At 45.7% G+C, this 18048-nt stretch overlaps 1 long non-coding RNA gene across 1 annotated transcript; it reads left to right on the top strand.

Annotated features, from left to right (window-relative positions):
* The first annotated feature begins 6959 nt into the window (after positions 1 to 6959).
* On the top strand, positions 6960 to 16263 carry LOC149347561 (uncharacterized). Its single transcript, XR_016292143.1, has 4 exons — positions 6960 to 7143; positions 10647 to 10872; positions 13447 to 13592; positions 15971 to 16263. It is a non-coding gene; the product is annotated as an uncharacterized LOC149347561 (long non-coding RNA).
* The last annotated feature ends 1785 nt before the right edge of the window (positions 16264 to 18048 follow it).

Raw genomic sequence — 18048 nt, 5'->3', positions numbered from 1 at the left:
TTACTAAGATGTTTCATTCCAAAAACGCTGTCCGTGTGTGCGCAGACGACTTTCGCGCGAACGCAGTGTGCAAAAGCCATAGTAGTGAAAACGCGACGACACACGACGCCAATAAAAGGTTTTACTCTTCCGAAATGTCATTAAAAACCTCTTAAAGTATCTAAGCAACAAGATTTTTTTTAAAACATATTTACTTTTAAAAGTGCGCTTGTTAATTACGCAATATTAGTTTTTTTAGTGTTCATCACTTGGCCAATAGGAAAGCTAGTCATCTTTTATTTTGGGCAAACTTTGCACTTAAATGCTTTTCTGCTCTTTTGCTGTAATCATTAGACAAGATATTGAATATTAGGACGTTTGTAGTTATCAAACAGCTTAATTTTTCTATTATTTTTTGGCCAAAAGTTGCAGTTCCGCAACAAGTAGCTCACCGCCCCATGATGCTTTGAGCGCCCATGGTGGCTGAAGTGGCCTCGAGGGGTCGCCATGCAAACTCCCATAGACAGGCTGCCAGCTTTCCCTCCAGGTAATAGTAAGAAACTCTATGGTCGGAGAGGTCAATTTCAGGTTTGTTGCGAACCTAAATGAAAGTGTGCAATCCTAAGACAAGTTTCGTCGGTGTGCAGCCTGGGGAAGATCATAGGAGGTTAAAAGGTTTCAGATAGTGCTTGAGTCCTTTCTCGCTCCTAATATTAGTCAGCGGGCATAGCCTAACTCTCATGTGAAGTGCACGATGAGGGTGATGGTAGTGGTTGGGTATTTTGCTTGGGAATATCGGGTTGTGGAGAATCGGGCCTGGTCCGGTTCTTGAGATATGCAGAACGATAGCTGTCTTGAGGAATAGCATGAGTTTATTACGGTCGTCTAGCAGTAGGTACCGGGTATCTTCAAATGTTTCCATAACTCAAGAACTGGTTTAGTGCAGCTGTTGGTATTTTCCCTCCCTGTCCAGTGTCCAGTGGTCCTCTTCGTAACCCCAGGAAAACTGTCAGCGCTTTGGATGCGGGACCTGCCTAGACGTTTACGAGGCTCGTTACAGGAACGCGGCCAATGAAACGAGAGTTGTTATAACGAGGTTCTAGGGCACTTTTATAGAGGCAACAATGCTTAGTCTTGACGCTGTGGGAACGAAAGTATATGCGCCTCTTGTGTACTTTGTGCCGTAGAATCGCATAAAATAGGAAGACGCGGCCTTCTTCAGCAAAGAGAATTTGGCGTAATTTCGAGCAGTGCTGAGCACTTAGCGCATGAGCACTTAGTGTCATGTTCACTTCGATGACCTGCCCCGCCGCGGTGGCTCAGTGGTTACGGCGCTTGGCTGCTGACCCGAACGACGCGGGTTTGATCCCGGCCGCGGCGGCCGAATTTCGATGGAGGCGCAATTCTGGAGGCCATTGTACTGTGCGATGTCAGTGCACGTTAAAGAAACCCAGGTGGTCGAAATTTCCGGAGCCCTTCACTACGGCGTCCCTCATAGCCTAAGTTGCTTTGGGACGTTAAGCCTCAATAAACCTAGTAAAACTTCGATGACCACGATAGCACTTGTTAGATGTGATTGTAATTTTCCGAGGCTCAAAACATCTTATGGAATGACGGCAATATGAGCAAACTCAAGAGTGCTACGACAAGTTATGGTTCGTGGGAAAATTATTCTCACGGCGGAAAATCCCGCCAACGGCATAGATACCGTGAGGACGGTATCCGGACGCCAGTCTCACGTAACTGCAAGCTTAGGGCTACAGACGTTGGGGCGTAGCCCCAAATAATTCAGGAAACTGGTTGTTAGTCTATATAGCATATTCTGGATAAATAGGTATTTACTTTCCACCTGCCGAGACTCATTATCCTTAGAACCACTGTGCAGATTTCCATTGCATGGCCCTCAATCAGCGTAACGCTACAAAATTAAAGAAACGTTATTCTGCTCGCGGCAAAAACGGCACCAGAAACACATTAGTCGTGCAGTTGCCACCACTACGCCATGGGTGGGCTGATATGTACGACTGGTGAAGCGTTCAAAAGCTGAGCGCCAAGCATTCAACGTCTCCATAGCCAAAAATAGCCGGCCACCCCCTTCCTAGGAGTTCGCACCACTTGCGAGCTCCGTTTCTTTCGTGCGATTCTATTTTTAGGAATCAATCCTGCCAGCGTTTCATGGGCAACGAAATACCAGACGGAACCCTGTGGTGACTTTTGCTAGGCTGCTGCGCTGACTTGTTCTTGCCCAGTCATATTCGGCCCCGGCAGGGGCTAGAATCTTGCGAAGAATTCATTGCAATTGCACATTGTGATGGAAGAGCGGGCGTGCGCAGCATACTAAGAGCTTTTTTCTTTGAAAGCGGCCCTTAAATATGCGGACATACAAAACGAAATCCACGTAAAAGAAGCCTTTCCAATCCACACAGACATCTATAAATGCAGCTGTGGTGTGTTTCTGACTCGTACTGCAATCAGAACCTCGACTTTCTTTCGCTCGTTCCATAAAGTCGTAATAAGCGAGCTTGTGAGGTTTTTTAGCTACGCTAGCTCTGCTCTTTTTGTTCAGATAACATGTGCTTTTTGTCCTTAATTGTTGGGACAACTTCATTCTGTTCTCCTGAGCGACTGTATCGTCTTTCCCTGAAAGGTGAGAACTCGTGTGGTACGTAGTCCAGAGCCTGAAGACAACGCTCAGAACTTGAGAGAGAAAAAAAAACCTTATACAAGCGCCTATACTGGTTTGTGTATCCATTATTACCAGGAATATATCCGTTGAGCTTCTAGTAACAGTTCATACTACTATTTCAAGCATGCTGTTCGATCAGCAATACTTGTTGACCAGAAGTAGCACCCTAGCATGCCAGAAAATGTCTTTCTTCGACATGTAAACAAGAGGTGGCTGAAATTTCAATCCAGTCTTGAGAGAGTGCTGGAACAATTTGAAGTTTTGAAGGTCTACGGCGGCTAGCAGTATAACATAGGAACTCTTCTGGGATTCCGTTTCTCTTGATGCGGTGCTACGCAGCAGAGTGTTTGGTGGCAACCATGGAATTCAACAGATAACTCTGATGTTCTGAGACGGGTTTGCTGCTTTTCAGGAGTTAAGCAAACAGGTGATGTCATTCCACTTTAAGCGAGTGACCAATTGCCAGCAGATGTGTAGATGAGTACATAACACTGCCACCGCAGATATGCAGCTTCCGCCTTTACCGTACATTAAACTATGCACCGTACCGGCAGTTGCACCTAAGATGTTCTAAGTACGCGGTTTAGCGTTTCATCACGGCTGCCTATACTCAAGCCCAGTGCAAAACATTGAAAATTATTCTATGGTGCACATCCGCTCCGACTGTACACATGTGACTCATAAGCTTATCTGTGTTGTCTTCATTGATAGTTCGTGAGGTTCACTGAGGGGTGAAAGTTTTTCCCAGATCCAAGTCGAAAAAAATTGACTGAATGTTGTTTCGTGTGCGAGAATAAGCTGCTGTGGAATTTACTGCAGGGATCAAAGGTAGTCCCTGTATTCTGCGTTAGCGACATAACAAAACCGATGATGTCATCACCTCTGCATCATCAAACCAACACGAAAATTCTTATCGCTCTCTCAATATCAGCAACGCGCTAGGCTGGGTGGGCATCCGGATTCCTTTTCCGAAGCCACTGCGTAAGCGGGTGCTGATGCCCCAAGGCTCCGAATGCACTTAAGCAAGAAACAAAGAGGGGAGAATTGTAGGGGGTCGCTTTTCATTACCTTGAGAGAACTAGTTTTTGCCCGAAGCATCCCCTTGCACTCAACATGTAAACGTGTCCAGCATTCTTGGACAAAGATTTTGACTATTGGATGGTTTTGGGAGGTTTAACGTCCCAAAGTGACTCAGGCTATGAGGGATGCCGTAGTGAAGGGCTCCGGAAATTTGGACCACCTGGGGTTCTTTAACGTCCGATAACATTGCACAGTACACAGGCCTCTAGAAATTCGTCTGCACCGAAATTCGACCACCGCGGCCGGGATCGAACCCATGTCTTTCGGGTCAGCAGCCGAGCACCATAACCACTGCGCCACCATGGAGGCTGAATATTAGAAAATTGCAAGGTACTGTTATGGACATATTGAAGGTAATGGTCCAGCCTTCCGATATGTAGCAATATCTTGGTTTTGAAACGTTTCCATCTATTCCATCGAACAGTTAAGACTGCCATCGAAAACCAAATGGGGTAGGCTCTTTATGATAGCAAAAACTTCCATATAATTAGCGTTAATAGACTTTTATAATGTTAATAAATGTTAATAGACTGCGGTCGGGTGATCCACACAGATATATTGTTATCGTGAAATCTGACATTATATGAAAAAAATTCGTTCATAAATGGTTTCCCGCCCAAAAATTTGTCCAGAATTGTATACGCACTGAGCTAATGCTCCTTGTCGTTGAAAGGTTTGCTACTCGTGTGTTCTTGTTTGAAAATCGCCATTCGTTATCCCCTGGAAACGGGTACTCTGCAAGTGATTTAATCTCAGGTCTAATATCAGATGTGATCTCATTGGTTACTGGATCTGAATGGCTCCAAATCTTAGGTGCATCTCAGGGTGTCGTATTTATTCATCTTCTTAATTTATTTATAGTAACTCACACTCGGGGGTGCGGGGCTTTTGCATTAGGGGAGACTGCACATCGTTTAACAGAACAGTTATGCAATATCAGCTCTTGAAATAACTCGCACTGGAGTGAAGGATGACGTAAGGGATGATAGAAACTTTATGAAATAGGCGGGGCCTAGACATTTTGCGGCACAATTTTAGCCTGGCGATACCGGCTTTAACATTTAGGTTAGTAACGCTAGTCAGAAAATTTCAATCTGGCGGCATGGTTTTGAATCGATTCGATTGTAGTGATTTGATTATTGGAATTATTGGGATTATAAGATTTCTGCCTCTATCGAAAATCAACCACCACAGCCGGGATTGAACCCACGTCTTTCGGGCCAGCAGTCAAGTGCCATAACCAGTGAGCCACCGCGGCGACCACTGATTCGATTAGGATGATGCAGGTCACTTATCACACAGGCGTACTCATGTTCGGGCCTCAAAAGGATTGGATATAGTATTTGTTTTGTTCATTTACAGGAGAATAAGCATGAGCTAGGTGAGATCGAAGAAAGCTTAAAGTGCAAATCATCGTTGGTAACATTTATAAACTGAGAAAGCACTTCCAATAGCTGGAAATGTGGTCACCTAATTGTTTTATAGAAGAGACAGAAGAGTTAGTCGTGCTGCTGAACAGTAGGTTACAGAAATAGTAACATCTGTGGAAAATATAAAAGATATCTGTGCAGACATACAGTCATTAGTCTATTTTAACGCCAATCAATTTCTGCCAGGTAGCTCTCACCACCTGGATTATCAATAGTGGTACAAAAGGAGGCAGTACATAACAAGACATAAAATTATGCTGGCTACCGAACCATGTCAGCATAGCCGATAACGAAATAGCTGACGTTTGTGCGTTACGAGCTCACCAATGCATATAGAAACAGTAAAGCTTCCACGCAAACATGGCTTAAAACTAGTACAGAGGAAATTCATCGAGGTATGTAGAGAGGCGACATAGAAGCATGGTTGTAGGTTGGTGCCTAAGGCTGTATAGACATAGCATCACCTCTAAAGCTTTAGCTTACTGAATGCTCTTCGAAGGAACCTATAGGCGTTTTGGACCTGTAGCCACATAGCTTGTTGAATTTAGTCTGGTTGGTTGGTTTATGGGGTTTAACGTCCCAAAGCGACTAAGGCTATGAGAGACGCCGTAGTGGAGGGCTCCGTAAATTTCGACCACCTGGGGTTCTTTAACGTGCACTGACATCGAACAGTACATGGGCCTCGAATTTCTCCTCCAAAGAAATTCAGCCGCCGCGACCGGGATTGAACCCGCGTCTTTCGGGCCAGCAGCCGAGCACCATAGCCACTGAGCCACCGCGGCGGCTGAATTTAGTCTGCTTTGCTTCAACAGCTGCCGTGGGGTATTAAAGGCCGGGATTCAACACAAAGATCATTAAACTCAGTTTGCTACAAATGCGAACTGTTCAGATGTGTGCTGTCCTATGCGTCTGATCTCGCCGTACAAAGTCCATAGTACCGCCTCTCTGACACGGGGAACTTCATTTCTCGGTAAAACTGACGAGTTCTGAATGCTACGCTCTTCCAACACTGCTAAAAGGGTACATGACACAAGCAGTTGTATGCTAATACCAGATTCGATAACGTGGCGAATATCATTCGAAATGCCACGAGTGGTGTTCTTATTTTGCGCCGATTCTCCCATACCACTGCGAGTTTCCCAACTGAAGACTACGCTGAGTCGCTGGAAATGTCAGCACCAGGGCATAAAAAACCTTGCATTGATTAGGAAACCCTTCTATACCGAGAGCACTACAGATCTAACTCAGCATCTCCCAACTGCGAGGCGGATATTCATTCGGTAGGCTTGAGTATCAACTTGTGGACACCATAAGTTATGTTTACATAGTGTGCCTCGGTATATTTTAAACCCACGGCTAAAGTTAGCTCTGGCTCCTGGTAAAGTAGAAAAGCTGCATTATATTTTGTAAACATGGATTAGAAAACTGAAATATTTCGCACACTTGGGCTATATTTGAAGTTACGAAACCGCGAACCATCATCAATGCGTAGTGAAAAATGAGCAAGTACAGCTTCAGCTTCTGCCGCGTTCAACATGGCATAGACTTGCTGCCGAGCCACCTCATGGTTCACTCCTCATACATTTATTGGCTGCGATCCCATTTTTCCTGCCACTTTTCTGCCTGCTTTCCCGGTTGACATGAAGCAAAATCTTGAGGATATGAGAGCAGCCGTGCAAATAGTTAAGGCGGCCAACAAGATATGTCGTCCCGAGAAAATTTTTCACAGTTAGGAGCAGAAAAATTCCTCGTACAAAGGTTGCCCCTCTGCCTTATATGAAATTTCCTTCCTCTTTTTCACACCATCCTTTCCTTCCCTCACAGTGCATTTAAAGTGTTCAATGTTAGGGAGACATACAAGGCCAATCATCTCATAACCAGTGAACTTAATTCTATCTTTCATTTAATTTCAGCTCCAGAAGCGACGCCCCACCAACAGCACACAAGGTTTCAACAGCGCTACCCACGGTAATTGTTTTTTGCCACTAACCGGTAGTGCGAGCTAGTGACTGGGAGCTCTATCTCCATACCATGGAGAAACGAGGAAGGCGGGAAAGTCCGCTCCTTCCGTCCTGCCATTGCAAGTACGTCCCCGTTGCTGGCTGCTGTTGAGTGTGCCTGGACTTAGGTGGCTTCCAGAAACGCGTAACTTACCCCTTTTTCTTTTTCCCTGGCAGCTATACAGCAGAAAGGACAAAATGCATAACCTGCGAGGAATATCACCATTTATTATACCCACTGAGTGCCATTGGGAGAAAAAACGTGGTGTAACCATGCCCCCTTTTTGTGTCCACCATCACTGCTTCTCCAACAACCATAGTTTGATGTGAAGCTCCCTCTTTAGTCATACAGCTGCGAAGTTGTGGCATACAGAACTTCACCAAGCCAAGTGTGTGCAATGGCTCCCAGCATGGGGGCGCTGTTCACAGTGGCGTGACCACCATAGTGTATAGTTGTTAATGTACGCACCAGAGATACTGCTTATTCATTATTTTTGACTGTACAAAGAGAAGGTCTGCAATAAATCAGCCCGAAACATGTTAGCCGTGCTTCGTTTTCAGACTACAAAATTTGCATGTACGCACTACTGTTTTAAGGCCCACGGTGAGGCGGTGGTGTGGTCGTGTAGTCAGTTATTCTGTGATCTAGGAATCATATTGGTGCTGGTGCATTAAACGTGACATTGTATAAAAAAACGTTAATATGCCCCATTCTGATCTTCTCAAACCAGCCGCTAGATCTGAGGGACTTGATTGTCCTGTTTCCCCACCTATTGTGACAGCTATAGGCCAATTCGTTTTGCAGGCTAAATATTTCCATCGCCACAGAATTACTCCAAAAAGACGCGGTGGTCTTGCCCTCACCATCATCCAATACAAAAGCAAAGCTTAGTATTCGTGTTTCAAGCTTTCTGTCCAACCACAGCTCTTTGCAATCCTTGAGAAATAAATTGGTTCCTCCAACCGAGAAACCATTCTCAGTACCCTAAACGGCGCATTGACTGGCGTGGCTACATTATAGATAGGACGAAAATACAACTTAAATTTATAGACAGAAGTCAAGTGCGATACACACAACGGGCAACAGGGAACCTGCTGGTGCATCAATGCCAAATGCACGTATGGTTTCTGCCGTATATCACGCGGCGTAATGAAGTCTACACAAATGATGCACCACCAGATCTTCATAACCAGTCATCTTGCATTAGGCTACGATGAGGCCATAACGTACTCTGCCCTGGTGACCCGTAGCGGCGTGCATTCATAGCGCAGCGAAGCTGTTCCTGCAGCCATATGACTGACAGTAGCACATTGGCAAACTGCAGCTCAGAACGGACAGCTTCGAGAAAAAAAAATTAGGAGTGGTCAGTTGAATGACAAGGAGTAAACTCTATAGCATCCTTCTTTCGATCACCAATCAATTCCAGTTGTGATTTTATTCCAATTATCAGTACATTTTCTTTCACCCTCCAGTCTATTCATATTCTTATTCTACTGCAGTTCTGACTACGCAACTACGCAAAGCGTGTTACGTTGTTAGATCGCGGTGAGCACTACGACCACTGCCGGTGCTGCGCTACAGCAGTTAAGCGATGCGTCACTGCACTGGCAGGTGCCTGTTTCAAGCACAGCCACCGGCGGAGGTTGCGAAACTCAGGTGGCTCTTCCCGAGCTCGCGTAAGATTCATCTTTGCACAGGTAGTTCTTTGCAAGTTATTCGAGTGGGACAGGAGTAAGCGTAGAGGGGGGCGAGTCGACCGGTGGCTGATATCGATATTTACAACGGCGGGCTACAAGTCGGCTAGTGAGCATGTCTTAGCTGCATTCTGATGCAGTATACTGCTGACAGAACTGGAGGAGACACTTAAGCTCTGTCTTAAGGGTATGGCGCAATAGCGAAAGGAGTTAATTCCAAAATATGCAGAAGGGCATTATCTACTTTACGTTCAGAGATCACTGGGACATGGTGCTCGGCTGCTGACCCGAAAGACGCGGGTTCGATCCCGGCCGCGGCGGTTGAATTTCTTTGGAGGAGAAATTCTAGAGGACCGTGTATTGTGCCATGTCAGTGCACGTTAAAGAACCCCAGGTGGTCGAAATTTCCGGAGCCCTCCACTACGGCGTCCCTCATAGCCTTAGTTGCTTTGGGACGGTAAACCTTATAAACCAAACCAAACCAGATCCCTGGAAGTCCTAATATCCCTCCCGGCGCAGTGGTGCAGCGGTTAAGTGATGCGTCTTACCCTGCGATGGCAAGCAATTCCAGGTTGCAGTTCCCGAGTTTGCTCACAATCAGGTGGCCGGGCTGTGATGACGCCGCAAGGTTATGTGAACTAGGTGTCCCACCTACCTCCAAGATAGCTCTCTGGTGACATGCCAGAACCTTGATGATGGTTTTTCGCTGACAACGCCGACGCCGAATTTTATTCGTAACCGGGCCTTTAACACTATCACTTTAATACTATGGCTAACAAACGCTCTAGTGACTCAAAATGGTCGTTTCTAAAAAACGCTCAGTCTTAAGTGAAACAGCCTGCATATGAATTGTTTTGTCGCGCTCAATTTTACGTGCTAGGAAGCAAGGATCAGGAGCCTTGTATCTTCATTCGTTCTCTACATTTCGGAAAGTGAGCCCGGCAAACTGCTGGATACACTTTGTTTATTGTGGGTGTTTAAAGTTAAACCTACGCAGGTTATAACCAGCCGGTCAGTATAACTATTGAGCCACCGCAGCGTTAACTTGTGTAGTGTCCAGTTTAACCACTCCAAAAGAGCTCAGTTTCTAGTTTAATGGCTCGCTCGTCTCGTGGTTACGATGGAATTGGGCTGCTGGCTTACCCTATATCATCATCATCATCATCATCAGCCAAATTATTTCTACTGCAGGACAAAGGTCACTTACTTATTTCTCCATTTAACGCTGTGCCTTGCCAGCTGCGGTCACCTTATCTCCCCAAATCGACTCAGGCTATGAGAAACGCCGTAGTGAAGGACTCCAGAAATTTAGACCACCTGGGTTTTAACGTGCACAGATATCGCACACTACATGGGCGTCTAGTATTTCTCCTCCAGCGGTGGTCGAATTTCGATGCAGACGAAATGCTAGAGGCCCGTGTACTGTGCGATGTCAGTGCACGTTAAAGAACCCCAGATGGTGAGAATTTCCGGAACCCTTTTTGCTTTTTTCTTGCCTAATCGTCTACGCATAAAAAGCGTGCAGCCTAAGCGGTCTTGATAGCTCAGTATTTATGATGCTCGGCTGCTGTACCGAAAACCGTGGATTCTATCCCGGTCCCAACGGTCGCATTTCGTTGAAGGCGAAAGGCTAGAGGCTTGTGTACTGTGCGATGTGAATGCTCCGCTACGGCGTTCCTCACTGTCTGGGTCGCTTTGGGACGTTATGCTCTATAAAACCATAAAACCAACAGACATGCAGCCTTACGCGCTCCCTTAATTGCTGCTCTCTCACAGGCCAGAAGTAAGAAGCTGCCACTTCGTTGTCATGGAAACAGCCAGTAGCGGGACGTGGTGGTTCGCTCTGCCACTGGGTCACGCGTCTCCGACATTTAGCTCGGAGACATTCGATCAGCGAGCGGCCATTCCACGATGCAGAGTCGCTCCATCGGTCCCAGAACGAAGAACATGTCCAGTCGTATCTGCCAGGCAGCCCGCTCAACACCGAAGAAAACTGCCGGAGGTGAGTATGTGGTTCCTGCGATACACTAGCGTATAGAGGACAAGCTTGCCTTTGTAACTTCTATGCGAGAAAATGTGTTACTCTCACAAGCCTTTCATTGCAGTGGGAGAAACAAAACCTGGCTGAGAGTTTTAACAAGCACGCTAATGCAAGTGTAGAAATTTGTGCACAAGACATTTGCACAGAGGTTATAGTAATAAATGCATTTGCTTTCTTCAATCTTGTGGTCTAATTCTCTACGCGGAGAAAATAACGTGGATCCTCAAGAGCAGAAGGCTCTGTAGCAGACAATGTCATCACAGACCAGATGCCCTCAGATCAGCTGACATAACATGCCTGAAATTTGTTCCGGTTGATCAAAATGTGTAGCTGAGTATTTATTTTGATTGTGCAAAATTTCCCACAAAAACCTCCTTTTCACGCAATTTTCTGTGGAAGAATAAATGGGAAAACTCGCGAAAACGTGTCGCTTAGCTGACGATATAATTCCCAGTTTTCTCTTCATCTTGTAACAACCGAGCAAGCTGAAACAGGAGCACAATCAGCAGTGGTGTGTGCGTCCGCCCAAAGCATTCCAATATAGAAATATGCCAGCTCGCCCAAAAGAATTACCAGTAGGAGTCAAGGGTCCTATATTTTTATAGGATGCAAGTTTATAGCCAGTGTGCGGTATCCTTCAGTGAATGCATTTGCAATCTATTCAGGTGCAGGTCTTTTGTTTTCCACTTAAAAATGAAACATCGGTACCGGCTGGGAATCTCATTTCATCAATAGGTGTGCAGGTAGATCGTCGACTGAAGTGGAAGCTCTCTGAATCCAGCATTCGTGGTATTCTTCCCAAACACAAACACTTCCTGCAACATGGACGGCAGTAGTCTTGCTGTCACTGTAGTCTGCACATTGCAGTCGTAAAGCCATTGTCAGTGACAGGGACCGGAAAATCATCGCAGCCAAGCCCGGTCGATGGTCAGCATTGAATATATCAGCGTTGTCGTGGGATTTAACTGTCAAATATTGCTTCGGTTTGGAGGGGCCTGCACTTCTTTTGTAGCGGTACCTCGTCCCCAACGCTCTGCGGTCGGACGCTCACTTTCGGTCGCTTCCGCCTAAACTAGATAGGCAGGCTGCTGTTAAAGCGCGTACATAGTGGCGAGTCGCGGAGGTCACGCGACACAATTGAGCCGATTCATCGTGGAAGAGGGGCCCTGCGCAAGTCGCCAGCGACCATTTTGGGCTGTCACTCACTGACGAATTGTTGCGACACGACTGCATGTTGCAGAACTCCTCAACCAGTTTCTCGAAGCGAATTATCTCTGCAGTTCTAACTCCAAACTTGTGACGAAAGTCCTCGTTCCTCGTAGCTACAAGCATCGCAGTACCACGTGATGGTTTCCTTGTGAGCTAAATTGGGGAAGCCACCGCAGTGTCTGGATGGGGATAAAGCCCATTGCTTCTACTTCGCGAGACATAGAAGGCGCTGCTGGAATGGAGGGGAGCGGGGTATACCGCAGTAGAGTAGTGATGCCCATGCTCCTACGATCAACGAGTGTGGGTCCAGGACAGGGAACGCATTTGTTTACCCATATACCTAACCAGGCAGAGATGACAGGCAACCCTTACCGACAAATTGCGCTATAGCTAACCACATATTCAATACATCAACATTACACATGCTTCATTTCACGTCTATAAGACAGGAATCAACACTTTTTTTCCAGGAGGAAAGCGGCGCAAAAAAACGTGGACAAAAGAGGCAAACACAAGAGGACCTACGCCTTTTCTCTCTTTTGTCCACGTTTTTTTGCCCCGTTTTCCTCCTGAATCATGAACCAACTAGCCCTAACTAGAGACCCACTTTTTTTCGCTGCAGTTTCTTTTCTTGCAGCCTAGCAGCTTTCTACCTCTGACAAACTGGTGTCGTAGCCCTGCTTTCGCATCTAATACTTGCACCCAGTCTAGACGGGGTGCCTGTCGACACACAACCAGTTTCCTTTACAGCCCGCGTTCAAACACAGTAGGCGGATAAGCGTCGCCTACACCAAGAATGAGGGAGGTCAGAATGTGAGTCGCATAATGCCGTGAATAAGGAAACTAGACAACAATAAATATGCAAAGGTTTCCTCGGTGTTTCAATCGCGGCATAATACAAAACCGCCCGTGTGCTTGGTGATGCCATGAGTTTAATGACCTCCAAGCACTCAAGCATTAATCCGGAGCCTTGAACTGTGACGTCCCTCATGGCATAAATGCCACGTCGACACACTGAATCACCATACTCACTACACCGTACCAATATCATCTCTTATATCTTCTATCGTATTATGCCTTGTATGTACTCATTATGTGGTTGCTACGAGGATCCCTCGTTTTTTTTCCTCTCGCAGCGTAAAAATCCCAATGAAATTAGGTGTCAGTACTTGTCGGCCTCCAGGTCCGTTCACAGAAAATCTGTGAAAATGTGTGTCATGGACGACGCTTGTCTACGTAGGCGTTTGCAAGCGATGTTCGGTGAATGTCGCCATAGCACAAGTCGTATAGCGAATCAGCTTTAACTTTTGTCCTTTCGTCCTCAAGCAACAGAGCCAGCGGGGCCGATGTGAATCAAGACGCGGCAGACTGCGGTGTCTGCAGTGCCTTCGTCACGTGGGTGCGAGCTGGTCCTCCGGCAGTCTTCTCCCTCGCCCTTACCACCAGGACTGGGAAGAAGAGAGCTGTACCAGGTGAGCAGGACTGATACTTCACTGTTGTGGAAGTGAATGGCCCGCTCGCTTTGCTGTGATGCAATTCATTCGACAGTCTGTGTTCTAAACATACGTGTTCAGCCTTTAATGTCCTTCAGCGTGTCTCTAAAACTCGCACATCCTCACTACGCATTGTACATCCTTTTATGAGTGAAAGGAATTAACTTGTGCCACCCCTTCTTTTCCGCAAAGAACTGCAATGTTGCTCGCCTAAATTGTGCTGAATTCTTTTTTGCCCTCCTTCGCGCGGTTTACTCAGTGGAGCATAATGGGCGGAAGGTTATGGCATGGACACATACATGAACGGCGCCTGTAAAAGTATGACCTCTTAAATACGCTTCAGTACTGAGAGGTGGGAAATTCAGCTTTGCGCTTACCGAGACCCTGATAGAGACAAACGGGTTTTCAGCTTAAGCCACCCCTCAGCGGGAAAAGACGTTGATTTTCCGCTGTCATGGGTGCAAGTAGCCCAAATTCCTTGTGCCTTAGCTCTGTCACTGGATTTTGGGCGCAGCAGTTGCCAACGCAGAAACGTCAGCATCCAGTCAGCATGGTAGGATCTGGCGTCAATCCATCCATCTCAATGCTCAGTACCAAATATATATGAAAATGAACATAAGCATCAACCAAACGTGAAGTTCAATGCCACAAAAAGGCTGAGTTGCAAGATAAGGCCATTCTATGTACGATATCTTCAGCAGTTATAGGCAGAATTATTCTAGTAAAAGATTATACAAATCATGTATACTGCGTCCCGGCAAGAACATATGCAGGTGCTCTTTGCCAAAACTGGCTTGGATTTCTGCCGCATCACCCTCGCTCGTATTTTTCAACCTCTTTCTGCGCATATTCTTTTGCCTTGTTTCATATGATGTGTTACTCTGCCTTCACCAAGTTTCTGTGCCATGACAAACGCGGGCTTCTGATTACATTATGGTTACAATAATTCTTTCGTACTGATCAACACCGCAGATTTAAATGAGAAAAGCTTCCCTATGCTTTCCTCGCTTTCAGTGACTGATCGCTTCGTTCATATGTAGGTCGTTAACAAGCACCTCATTTTCCTGTTCTTGTTTTCTCAGTGGAATGCGCAAAATACGTGTGAAACACCATGCGAAACTAACGTAGTATTTTCTTCATTCCCCGTCAATGAAGAGACATTTGCCCCACAGTGGGCATAAATATGCTGATGACAATGATGATGAATAAACCTGCGCTATTCTATAACTCTAATAACTTTTTTTCAGCTCGTACATTTCGTTGTACTGTTCAGCATACGTTGTATCAGACACATTATTTGATGCTTGCGAGAATTGAAAGATATTCTTGGAACTAAAATAGGGTTCCTGCAGTCAACTTGGTCAGTCGAAAGCTAGTTCAAGCCGTGAGGTTGGTCATGCAGAAGCTAGCCAATTGGCTCACTGGGACCTCAAATTAGTGACTCTCCTCAGTATCTCAAGGCACAACACGTCATGACATGGCCAGACACGGAGGGCGAGTGCAGAGGAACGCTTGGTACGCTGTGCGCGGCATGTCAAGAAAGAGAAAAGGAGTCGAGAATTAGTGACACTTGTTGGAGCACAGGACAGCGTAAGAGAGGGTTATCTTGTCAGGCCTCGTCGGTGAATGGGAAAGAAGGGGCTGAGCCAAATACGGTTCACAAAAATAATTTTCTACGGTAAGAATACACTACCTACAGTATGAACAAAAAGCACCGATTTCTGTGAAGATAATCGCTTCTCGTCTTCTTTTGTAGACACGTGGAAAACCTGCGGCTAGCTTCTTAAGAAGTGAAATCAGCCCACTAAATTCGAGATTCTTCAATGGTGCAAATAAACTGCAGCTGATAACTTCGTTGACGAGGCTTTAGATACCATACCCATAGATTCCTCTACGCATAATGCTTTTCCTGGTTCTCTAATTCTGAGTCCAGCTTTTTTTTTCCTTACACTCAATACGACAGCCTGGGAACACATTCTGGCTTCTATGCAGTGGTGCTGGGTCGGCCACTTTCGTCGCAGACACTGACTCTCTCCTTTGCCTACTCAGTGATCGCATCGAAAAACCGACTCAGGTTGTAAGAACCTGTCCGTAACCTTGTCATGAATTAGGCGTATAGATCGTTAAAGGATGGCTCCATGGATTATTTAAATATCGCATTGTTACTATGTATAATTTAGAGCATTACGTCCGAGTGCCAGCATGACTTGTGCCTCACCTCTTCCTCATAGTTACAAATGACCCGCATCTCCTGACAACCCTTTTCCAACTTTGCTGTGGTATCTTGTCACTTCTTAGATGGCCGCTTTTTCCTGTATAATTCATTTTTAATCGTAATCCCTCCACCTTTCTTGAAGCTTTACGAAACAGTGTCGGGGCACGGACCAATGTTGGCCGAGGAAATGTGGCCGCCTACGTGTTCTGTGGTGCCTTCGTCACGTGGGTGCCTCTTATCCCACCGTCAGCTTGACGGGGACAGGGTGGAAGAGGACTGTGCTCGGTGAGGAATAATTCGACCAGAGCTGTGCATCAACCTTTCACCCTACTGAAAGTATCCATATGAAAAGCTCCATAATTCTTTGCATTTCCATATCAAACTTTATGCAGTTAGTATCGAGCATATGGAGTCGTTATGGGCTATATAGAAGCACGTATGGAGACTCGCGGACTCCATATAAGGTCAAGCGTATTGTATGGAAACCGTGTAAAAGCTTAATGGAATGCTTATAGACTCCGTAAAGATAAGATATAGATCTTTATATGGTTTGGTTTGGTTTATGGGGTTTAACATCCCAAAGCTACTCAGGCTATGAGAGACACCGTAGTGAAGGGCTCTGGAAATTTCGACCACCTGGGGTTCTTAACGTGCACTGACATGGCACAGTGTTCTTTCCTATGTTATGGGCTTCATATTCCTATAAATTCCTACGAGTGGCTCACACTGAATGTTTCAGTAGAGGATCTCCCTGTGCTAGCTGATTCCCTTCAGTTATTTTAACTCGATCTTGAACAAATGTTCTCAATTGCATTCATTGCATCAAGGCCTGAGCTGATGCCCCGCTATTCGCTTCTAAGTGCTGTTAATGCTACCCTGCTTGTTCGCCAATTTGGTCCTCGGTTCCGGCTTTCGTTAGTTGTAAAGCACGTACGGAGCGCGTAGTTGGCGTCTCACGGCAAAAGACGTTGAATGAATTGTGCGTCATTTGAAAAAATCCTTATTGCCCGTCAACCGCTTGACCTAAGCAACAGGCAAGATCGAAATAATGCACAGTAGTGTACAGGTCACTACATTTCTTGAATTTACGACTGTTAGTCCATGCGCAGCTCCGGTGAGAGATCTTCCTATTCATGGAAGCTTAAGCGCTGCAAACCATCTATGTTGTGTGCCTAAGTGAGGTTTAAGACCACAGTAATTCCTATAATGGGCTAAACCTTAGATTATTTATATTTCTAGAACTCTTACTTCTTGTGGCTTTATTTCTTTTATTAGTTGCTGTCTTGCCACACCAGAAACAGAGATGCTAACTTTTCTTGCCATTTCTCAAGTGGCGACTTCAAAACCTCGTAATTCAACTCCTGTTATATACACAATAATTTTAACCTTATTGCACTGCATGATGTCAAGCTAGAACAGTGGAATGTATATCAGCTAGTTCCCATCAGCAAAATTGCAAACATTTTCTGCGGTAAAATTGCTTCAATTCTCTCTACATAATAGTTTCATACTTACAGGCGCGGACTAAAGTAAACGGAGCACGCAACTATCTTCGAATATTTTTCACGCGTCACCTAATTGAAATTTCCAGCAGTGGTACGCGCATGCAGGTAGAGGAGGTTGGTGGGCTTTCTTTAGACAAACAACGCTTTTTCATTACCAATGGAGAAAGCGTGATTGCACTTCGAACGCAATAGCGTGCTCCGTTTACTTATGGCCGCGCCTGTACATAACATATTGTATGAAAATTCTCTGCGGTAAAACTTCTTCAATTCTCTATACATAATAGTTTCATACTTAACATATTGAGTGAGTACGCAAGTACAGTCTTGGTGAAAAGTGTTAATGCCACAGCGTTCACCTTCAACGAAATGAATGTCCCTAGAGGGCTCCGTGTAGCGGATCATTCAAAACACATGTCAAGCAGGAATCTTCTCTGCTGCAATAAAAATTCTTCGCCAAAATTGCTAAAGTTCTCTGCGGTAAAATTGCTTCAATTCTCTCTACATAATGGTTTGGTTTATGGGGTTTAACGTCCCAAAGCGACTAAGGCTATGAGAGACGCCGTAGTGAAGGGCTCCGGGAATTTCGACCACCTGGGGTTCTTTAACGTGCACTGACATCGCACAGTACACGGGCCTCGAATTTCTCGTCCAAAGAAATTCAGCCGCCGCGGCCGGGATCGAACCCGCGTCTTTCGGGACAGCAGCCGAGCACCAT

Source organism: Amblyomma mixtum, chromosome 4 (genome assembly GCF_055824585.1).
Source record: "Amblyomma mixtum isolate Tamu chromosome 4, ASM5582458v1, whole genome shotgun sequence".
Taxonomy (NCBI): Eukaryota; Metazoa; Arthropoda; class Arachnida; order Ixodida; family Ixodidae; genus Amblyomma; species Amblyomma mixtum.
The sequence above is the reverse complement of the archived record's forward strand: the minus strand, read 5'-3'. Positions and strand labels throughout refer to the sequence as shown.